This window comes from Schistocerca cancellata, chromosome 3, assembly GCF_023864275.1.
Source record: "Schistocerca cancellata isolate TAMUIC-IGC-003103 chromosome 3, iqSchCanc2.1, whole genome shotgun sequence".
Taxonomy (NCBI): domain Eukaryota; kingdom Metazoa; phylum Arthropoda; class Insecta; order Orthoptera; family Acrididae; genus Schistocerca; species Schistocerca cancellata.
The window spans coordinates 417,154,223-417,164,057 of NC_064628.1; the positions used below are offsets into that span (position 1 = coordinate 417,154,223).

Here is a 9,835-nt window from a genome sequence, read left to right on the forward strand (position 1 = left end):
GAATTTTCGTAAGGCAGTGTACATACGTATTTCCAGTTTACATTCCTGTGATGAAGCAAGGTCCCATAACGGAATTTCCTATGAAGCAGCACCATACGTTTACGCTTCACGGTCATTGTACCTGACGGCCCCGGCATACATTTTCAACTGCCCAGTACTGCATGTTACGTAAATTTATATTACGGTGTTCCGTAAACGTTACTTCGTCGGTAAAGAGTACACGTTGAAAAGACGTAGTGACGACTCCCAAGCGATGCACGGCAAACCGACAAAATTCTATAAGATTTCTGACATGTCTGATGTAATGACAGGTGATAGGGGTGGAATTTATGACGATGTTGGATGCGAAAGACACTCATGGCGTATAAAAGTAGCATCTCTAACTTCTTCTCATTGGTGTACACGTCTGCATGCAAGGAATGTTGAAGCAGAAATGAACTGTCGGTTGCCGACACAGATCATGCTGGTTCAACAAAGCACACACGTAGACAGTAGATACGACGTAGCGTGACAGGAGCGCGTTTAAAACGCAATGGCCGATTCCGGCCGACTTGCCTTTTAATTTTAGAATGTTTCTCGGATCCTTTCGCGAAAAGGTTCAGCCTCAACATTAACAAACTTTAAATCAGTGCTTCTGATGCCGTTAAAAAGTTTATTACTCTATTTTTAAAAATCATACTTGCTGCAATATCTCGATCGATACAAGAGTTAAGACTATTTATTACATACCAGAGTGCTATGCCCCTTAGCGTACCATCATTTGCCGAAAACGTCGTTTCGATATATGGAACCGTTGACCAAACAAAAGGAGTATGACGTCTATACGTAGACTGAACAAGAACACCGCCACCAAACTTCCGGAGGGAGTAGTATGGATAAAAAAAAGGATAAAACTCCAGTAAACATTGGCTCTAAACTGCATACCTTGACATCTGTGAGCTCCTGTTCGGTAGTAGAGATGTGTTTCACAGTAGCAAATACATCACTGGCAAACCAATTGTTATGTCGGACTTCAAGATCGGACTGCAGTTAAAAATACGGGTGTATCACCAGTTTCTGATGCATCAGTAGTTCCTAATAGTGACGTAACATGTGTACTCCAGTATATATTTGCAGTTTCAATGACCAGAAGATGAAATGAGCAGATCTAAGGAAAGTTCAAACCCTGTTACGTCAATACGTTCAGAATCCATCGCGGAAATTCGTCCTTATTATGACGATGAAAAGTGTTAGAAACGGTTTAGAAAATGGTTTTTGAATATGGTCCGTAACACGACTTAAATTAATCATGAAACACGGAGATCAGTTTTTTTGCCGCAGCTCGGCACTCTTGGGACTTTTTGTTTATGATAAATTTACATTAACATCAAACAACGTTTTTTAAAGGGAGTGGAGATATGGGGGAAATTTGGTAATGTAAAATATTTATCTACTGTGATAATTCAAGTTTTCCTTTCGTAGTGAATTATTTTAGGGCCTCGTGACGCATAAATCTTTCATCGGATCAGTGATGGCGTCGTTCTCAAAAGTTTAAGAGAGAAAATCTTTTTCAGTCACTGTGTAGTGGTGACAAAAATTTTGAAGAAACTTTAAGTGTCGAGTTACGGTGGCTCCACTTTCAGCTATGACTCCTCTTGCAGTTACATCACGCTCACCCTTATCAAAAACGGCAAATATTTGACACGGATTGTTCTGGTTCACCAGAGCATTAGGCAAGTAACAGAATGGTCTCGGCTACTGGCTTTTCTCCGTGTCTGTAACGCCCTACTCGTTTCTCAAACCCAAGTTCTGATACTCTTCATGAGTAACAGCATCCTAAGAGTATTTACAACAATGAAACATAACTAAGTTGTGTCATACCTCTCACATGAAACAGCACTCGCAGTATTGTTAAACATATTAGTCACAGCCAGCCGTTGAACAACACTAGCTTTCCCAGTAGCAGATCAACTACTTCCGAGAAGAGTTTCACTTGCGACAGAACAGAACTTGAAGACAGATGAAACAGAACCGTTAATGAGCGAAAGAAAATAGCCGTCCTCCTGAGATCGCTTTTGCTTTCGCACGTTTCAAGTTGGCTGGATACAATTATATTTTTACAGTAATTATAATTTCCATCTCTCTCTGTGTGTGTCTCTCTCTTTTATGAGCTTCGAGAGTTTTAGCTTTCCGGCGCTAAATCCTTCGTGTTGGCGAAATCCTTTTTGTGTCTCACGTTAACGTCAAGTTATCCTCTGACTTCAGAAGTAATTTCCGAATACAGTCGAAAATTACGATTTTACGATAACGCAGAGGGATACATCAGCTAAATGGCGAACTTTGCGTGTACCTGTATACTATGATAACGTTATGCATTCCATCGTGTGTGAAGGCGAAAATAATACGTGCCTAACGTTGGAAGAAGATGTAATTGCCAGCATTGTTGAAGAGGTAACACCTTGATTGGAAATCGGACATTAATATGCAACTTAAAAAAACAAAATCGCTCAAGACTAGTATTTCGCAACAGGATAGTTACAACTCGCACAATAAAAATTTGGTAGACAAAATGGTGGTAAACACGTATCCACTTAAGAGAAACGAAATTTAGTGGAAGCCCAAACAGCATCTTCCGCAAATTAACTTACGAAATGGTGAACTTTCGTATTTCATACGATTTAATCCTTTGTCAAGTTACTGTAACACCATCATCAGCTGCAAAATAATAGGCCCACTTAACTTGAAAAAGCATTACCTTCTATTGGCCAACCCAATGATGATGTGACACCAGTCCTCCTGGTATTAACACGAGTTTTATTGCTGCATTAGTGCATTTTTTTAATGTAGGAAAGTGGGGATATTTCATGAGAATACATATTCCTGTACTTTAAACATGGCAAATTGCTACATGTATGGCAGCCAGATCAGTTACCTCACATATGTGTCACGTATGTTGTGTTGCAAATTGGAAGAATGACGGGATGAGAAAAGAAGGAATGGAAATTAGGCTTTTAGGCCCGCTGAGGTGAGCGGACAAAGAACGAGGCCCGTCTCTTTTTAATGCGCCTGCACGGACTTTCCCCGGTGTTTGCTCGGATCGGCAGCGGTGCCTACCTGTATCGCTGGCGGCCTGGCAGGTGTGTGGGTATGAGACGCGCGTCGGCGGCTGCTGGTCGCTGGTCGCGAGGAGCGGCGGACGGGCGCGCACTGCAGCCTCAGACAGCCACTTGCTGCGCGCCGCTGGACGCCGCGACGGCAGCGCCCCTCGCGGAACCCGCCGGCAACTACGGCCGCTCCGCGACGGGCGCTGGGCATGGTCCACCGGGCGCGGGTCAAGCTTTCAGGTCTGCTGAACTCACAGCTCACTCCCCCCTCCATCCATCGAACGTGTCTTAACCCCACACGTGCATTGATTCAATAATAAGTTCCATCTGGTTTACCGCTTTATCGTAATTTTAGGTTTCCTTTATCGAGATGTTTCCTGCATTCTATCTTTCCCGTAATCCTTCTTTTGTTTGGATGGTCTATTGTGTAAGCAACGTTGTACCTAAACTTGACCATCGCTATCGTCACCTGTAGTACAATTATACAAGCTCTACTTTATGAGGTTTACATTACTGTACCTGTGAACTCTTTAATGACAAAAGGACAAAGAAACTTGGGTCACTACTGGCAATACCTTGAACTAAATTATATAATAAATGTGAATACTTGATTGTCCTATACAGTTTCGTATCTAGTTCAGTTTCATTTTGACCTAAACGGAATCTTTATTTGTTTTGCTCTTGTTTGTATACAGATGCATCCCTGACGATGTTGCTCTAACGCCGCGAAACTAATTGGTTCACAAATAAATATATATCATACAGTTGAAACAGTATTTTTGACCATCATACAATTCTACAGCTGTGGATGACCAGAATACAAAATTTGTTAATAATAAGTATTGAACCGTACTGGAGTTCGCGATGTACAACGAAGGACATTTCCTTTGTGCTCATATTCGTTCCATTCTCTTAGAGCACAAGCGCTTATCCATTCATCGGACAAAGTAGCTCAGAGCTTCTCGGACTTCCTCTGTCAGACCAGCCGTTCCTCCTTGCTATTTCAATTTATTTTCGTGTTGCCTCCAGGTCTTCATTTATACCTCCGATCCATATTATTATTTACATTTTAACGTTACTGATGCGTTCGTTCAGTTCCATATCCTGTATATTTAACGTGATTGGTTCCATTCCTTCCACATGCTCTAGGAATTTTAACGTGCAGTTTTTTGTATCAGAATAAGTTTTGGTATACTTTTCAATTTCTTTCTTTGCTTCTAACCTGTATAAACTGTTTTATGTGTAATTTCGACCTCACGTTTTGCTGATTATCTTCTTAAAAACAAGATATTGCCAGAAGCAAGTATGTGACCTTTTAAAAGTTCAGGTAATACTTTATTACCTCCAAGATGGCTTGGAAATTACAGTGTTCCCATTAACGATTTCTACAGTTTCCTTGCCGTATTAACCACATCTGAAAATGGTAATCTAGTCCTGAACCTGGTAATGCTAACACTATAATTTTAAGTGATCTCGGACATAATGACTTATTACATTTTCCTGAATTCTTTTCTTTCAATCTTTTCCATTAATCAATTTCTCTTTCTGTTTAGAAACAGTGTCTGAACCTCACATGGACCCTCTGGTTTGATAATTGTGTTGTAGTGTCTGAGGTTAGAGTATTTTGAAACGCACAATCTTTTCCAGGGTAGTCTCCTGAATGGTTTTGCCTAAATATTTGAACTGAAAAACTGTCTTGATTCTTTCGTATTCAGTTTTAGAATTTTTAGTGTCAGGTATTTTTTTTTCAAACGATATTTAGAATCATAGCAATAAAAAAATATCTGAAATATGTTAATGTGACAATGCACTGACGAATTTTTCGTACCAGATAAAGGTCATAGGCCGAAACCGGTAGTAAATAAACACATTGTTCTGATGCAGGTCCTGGAATATGCATCCACTGCTGACAACAGCCTGACGACAGCATTTTTAATGTAGTAATAACCATGCAGTCTGAGTGAAAATCGCTGTGAGTATCACTCATTCTCATTCTCATTAACCTGCTCATTCACATCCATCCACACAGAATGTAAAATTGTCCACTTTGATTCACTGAGAGAGGCTAATATAAAAACTCAAGTGTTCATCGGATAACATTAAAGAAGCTAGAATGAAACAGTCACCGTCAAACTTAATTAAAACAGGAGAGATCAGCTGGTAAAGTAGCCCCTGTCCACACCTCCGAATACGAAGTACGTTTATTTAAAATACGAAACACCGAAATCTGTTCACCGCAAGCACCACGCATTGGAGTATCCTGCCACTGAAACAGAAATCCATAAGCCTTCGGGACGTGCCCTGTATAGAATCGAGTGAAAGAGACTTCATTTCGCCTCTGTTGGCAGAAAGAAATACGCACGATGTCAGTTTTTTTTCCTACAGAGATTTAATTTGAGGCTGTAGCCGACATCAGAAATTAGAATTGCCGCTCGGTGCAGAGACGAATCTCTTGTGTTAAGGACACGTTGCCTCCTTGCCCCCATACTCCTCCCCGTACGCACACACATTATCTGACATGTAGAGTGAACCCCACCCGTCATATTATATGGTCGGTTTGAGGTGTCTAAACGACGTTCAGCCAGATAAGGTGGGTAAGATGTGAATAATTTACTCTAACGCCAGTACTACTAACTTTTTCAGCTGTCGAGATATAAAACTATCTACATTTCTATTTATGTTACTAATAACGTACTTTTTGATGACATTCCATGATTTTACGTCAGACTGCACGATCTGTTTGTTTATATATTTCTCTTGATAAATAAACTTTGTAGATTTATTCTTATTTTCTTACAGTCAATTGCCACATATCGCTTCTATAAATTGAACTATTTACTAAATATTTGTGGTCTTACTCCTGAGGTGTAACAGTTTGATAAGGTAAGAAGAAAAGAAACTGATGATATAAGCTAAGGACCTTAATAACCATAATTTTTTTTGTCAATTGCCAACTTTCAGTCATACTGCTAAAATTTCGGAAACATTCCACCTGCAGAATAAATGGATACAACCGTCCGGTTTATTAATATCGATAGCTAACCGCATCAGTTCAAGTTTGCAAACAAACAGCAATTACACATCCAGTCCTTCCGACTCTTTACACACAAACTTAGTTCCTCTTTAGTGTCTCTCACTGCTCCTCGTTGACAATTGTACGGTGCCACTATTATTCCTTAACAGTTATCAGTGAGTAATATACAGCCGCCTATCCTTCTTCTAGCGGCCAGCTCGTGCACGATGGTCTCTGGCTATAGAGCTCTGCGGCTGTCTCTAGGCTAACCGATGTTCTTTGCCACTACGTCCTGAACATGCTGTACACGTTACTCGACTACCTGCACAAATACAACTCATATATTACATACACAAAGTTACAAGTTTTTAAGTGTTCTTTATCCCACATTTTATTTCGCTCGTGCTGTTTCAATAGAGTGAAACGAACCACCCAAAAAATTACATCACGTTGTTGTTGTTGTGGTCTTCAGTCCTGAGACTGGTTTGATGCAGCTCTCCATGCTACTCTATCCTGTGCAAGCTTCTTCATCTCCCAGTATCTACAGCAACCTACATCCTTCTCAATCTGCTTAGTGTATTCATCTCTTGGTCTCCCTCTACGATTTTTACCCTCCACACTGCCCTCCAATGCTAAATTTGTGATCCCTTGATGCCTCAAAACATGTCCTACCAACCGATCCCTTCTTCTAGTCAAGTTGTGCCACAAACTTCTCTTCTCCCCAATCCTATTCAATACCTCCTCATTAGTTACGTGATCTACCCACCTTATCTTCAGCATTCTTCTGTAGCACCACATTTCGAAAGCTTCTATTCTCTTCTTGTCCAAACTAGTTATCGTCCATGTTTCACTTCCATACAGGGCTACACTCCATACAAATACTTTCAGAAACGACTTCCTGACACTTAAATCTATACTCGATGTTAACAAATTTCTCTTCTTGAGAAACGCTTTCCTTGCCATTGCCAGTCTACATTTTATATCCTCTCTACTTCGACCATCATCGGTTATTTTACTCCCTAAATAGCAAAACTCCTTTACTACTTTAAGTGTCTCATTTCCTAATCTAATTCCCTCAGCATCACCCGACTTAATTTGACTACATTCCATTATCCTCGTTTTACTTTTGTTGATGTTCATCTTATATCCTCCTTTCAAGACACTGTCCATTCCGTTCAACTGCTCTTCCAAGTCCTTTGCTGTCTCTGACAGAATTACAATGTCATCGGCGAACCTCAAAGTTTTTACTTCTTCTCCATGAATTTTAATACCTACTCCGAATTTTTCTTTTGTTTCCTTTACTGCTTGCTCAATATACAGATTGAATAACATTGGGGAGAGGCTACAACCCTGTCTTACTCCTTTCCCAACCACTGCTTCCCTTTCATGCCCCTCGACTCTTATAACTGCCATCTGGTTTCTGTACAAACTGTAAATAGCCTTTCGCTCCCTGTATTTTACCCCTGCCACCTTTAGAATTTGAAGGAGAGTATTCCAGTTAACATTGTCAAAAGCTTTCTCTAAGTCTACAAATGCTAGAAACGTAGGTTTGCCTTTTCTTAATCTTTCTTCTAAGATAAGTCGTAAGGTCAGTATTGCCTCACGTTTTCCAACATTTCTACGGAATCCGAACTGATCTTCCCCGAGGTCGGCTTCTACTAGTTTTTCCATTCGTCTGTAAAGAATTCGCGTTAGTATTTTGCAGCTGTGACTTATTAAACTGATAGTTCGGTAATTTTCACATCTGTCAACACCTGCTTTCTTTGGGATTGGAATTATTATATTCTTCTTGAAGTCTGAGGGTATTTCGCCTGTCTCATACATCGTGCTCACCAGATGGTAGAGTTTTGTCATGACTGGCTCTCCCGAGGCCATCAGTAGTTCAAATGGAATGTTGTCTACTCCCGGGGCCTTGTTTCGACTCAGGTCTTTCAGTGCTCTGTCAAACTCTTCACGCAGTATCTTATCTCCCATTTCGTCTTCATCTACATCCTCTTCCATTTCCATAATATTGTCCTCAAGTACATCGCCCTTGTATAAACCCTCTATATACTCCTTCCACCTTTCTGCCTTCCCTTCTTTGCTTAGAACTGGGTTTCCATCTGAGCTCTTGATATTCATACAAGTGGTTCTCTTCTCTCCAAAGGTCTCTTTAATTTTCCTGTAGGCAGTATCTATCTTACCCCTAGTGAGACAAGCCTCTACATCCTTACATTTGTCCTCTAGCCATCCCTGCTTAGCCATTTTGCACTTCCTGTCGATATCATTTTTGAGACGTTTGTATTCCTTTTTGCCTGCTTCATTTACTGCATTTTTGTATTTTCTCCTTTCATCAATTAAATTCAATATTTCTTCTGTTACCCAAGGATTTCTATTAGCCCTCGTCTTTTTACCTACTTGATCCTCTGCTGCCTTCACTACTTCATCCCTCAGAGCTACCCATTCTTCTTCTACTGTATTTCTTTCCCCCATTCCTGTCAATTGTTCCCTTATGCTCTCCCTGAAACTCTCTACAACCTCTGGTTCTTTCAGTTTATCCAGGTCCCATCTCCTTAAATTCCCACCTTTTTGCAGTTTCTTCAGTTTCAATCTGCAGTTCATAACCAATAAATTGTGGTCAGAATCCACATCTGCCCCAGGAAATGTCTTACAATTTAAAACCTGGTTCCTAAATCTCTGTCTTACCATTATATAATCTATCTGATACCTACTAGTATCTCCAGGATTCTTCCAGGTATACAACCTTCTTTTATGATTCTTGAACCAAGTGTTGGCTATGATTAAGTTATGCTCTGTGCAAAATTCTACAAGGCGGCTTCCTCTTTCATTCCTTCCCCCCAATCCATATTCACCTACTATGTTTCCTTCTCTCCCTTTTCCTACTGACGAATTCCAGTCACCCATGAATATTAAATTTTCGTCTCCTTTCACTACCTGAATAATTTCTTTTATCTCGTCATACATTTCATCTATTTCTTCATCATCTGCAGAGGTAGTTGGCATATAAACTTGTACTACTGTAGTAGGCATGGGCTTTGTGTCTATCTTGGCCACAATAATGCGTTCACTATGCTGTTTGTAGTAGCTAACCCGTACTCCTGTTTTTTTATTCATTATTAAACCTACTCCTGCATTACCCCTATTTGATTTTGTATTTATAACCCTGTAATCACCTGACCAAAAGTCTTGTTCCTCCTGCCACCGAACTTCACTAATTCCTACTATATCTAACTTTAACCTATCCATTTCCCTTTTTAAATTTTCTAACTTACCTGCCCGATTAAGGGATCTGACATTCCACGCTCCGATCCGTAGAACGCCAGTTTTCTTTCTCCTGATAACGACGTCCTCCTGAGTAGTCCCCGCCCGGAGATCCGAATGGGGGACTATTTTACCTCCGGAATATTTTACCCAAGAGGACGCCATCATCATTTAATTATAGAGTAGAGCTGCATTTCCTCGGGAAAAATTACGGCTGTAGTTTCCCCTTGCTTTCAGCCGTTCGCAGTACCAGCACAGCAAGGCCGTTTTGGTTAATGTTACAAGGCCAGATCAGTCAATCATCCAGACTGTTGCCCCTGCAACTACTGAAAAGGCTGCTGCCCCTCTTCAGGAACCACATGTTTGTCTGGCCTCTCAACAGATACCCCTCCGTTGTGGTTGCACCTACGGTACGGCCATCTGTATCGCTGAGGCACGCAAGCCTCCCCACCAGCGGCAAGGTCCGTGGTTCATGGGG

General features: G+C 40.8%; 1 protein-coding gene across 3 annotated transcripts in view; it reads right to left on the bottom strand.

Annotated features, from left to right (window-relative positions):
• Positions 1-3,182, bottom strand: part of LOC126175163 (diuretic hormone receptor-like) — a 586,395-nt gene extending 583,213 nt beyond the window's left edge. For all 3 annotated transcript variants that reach the window (XM_049921750.1, XM_049921748.1, XM_049921749.1), the window contains exon 1: positions 3,094-3,182. The gene's annotated coding sequence lies outside the window, so the exon portion shown is untranslated. The remainder of the gene's footprint in view (positions 1-3,093) is intronic.
• Between the last annotated feature and the right edge of the window lie 6,653 nt (positions 3,183-9,835).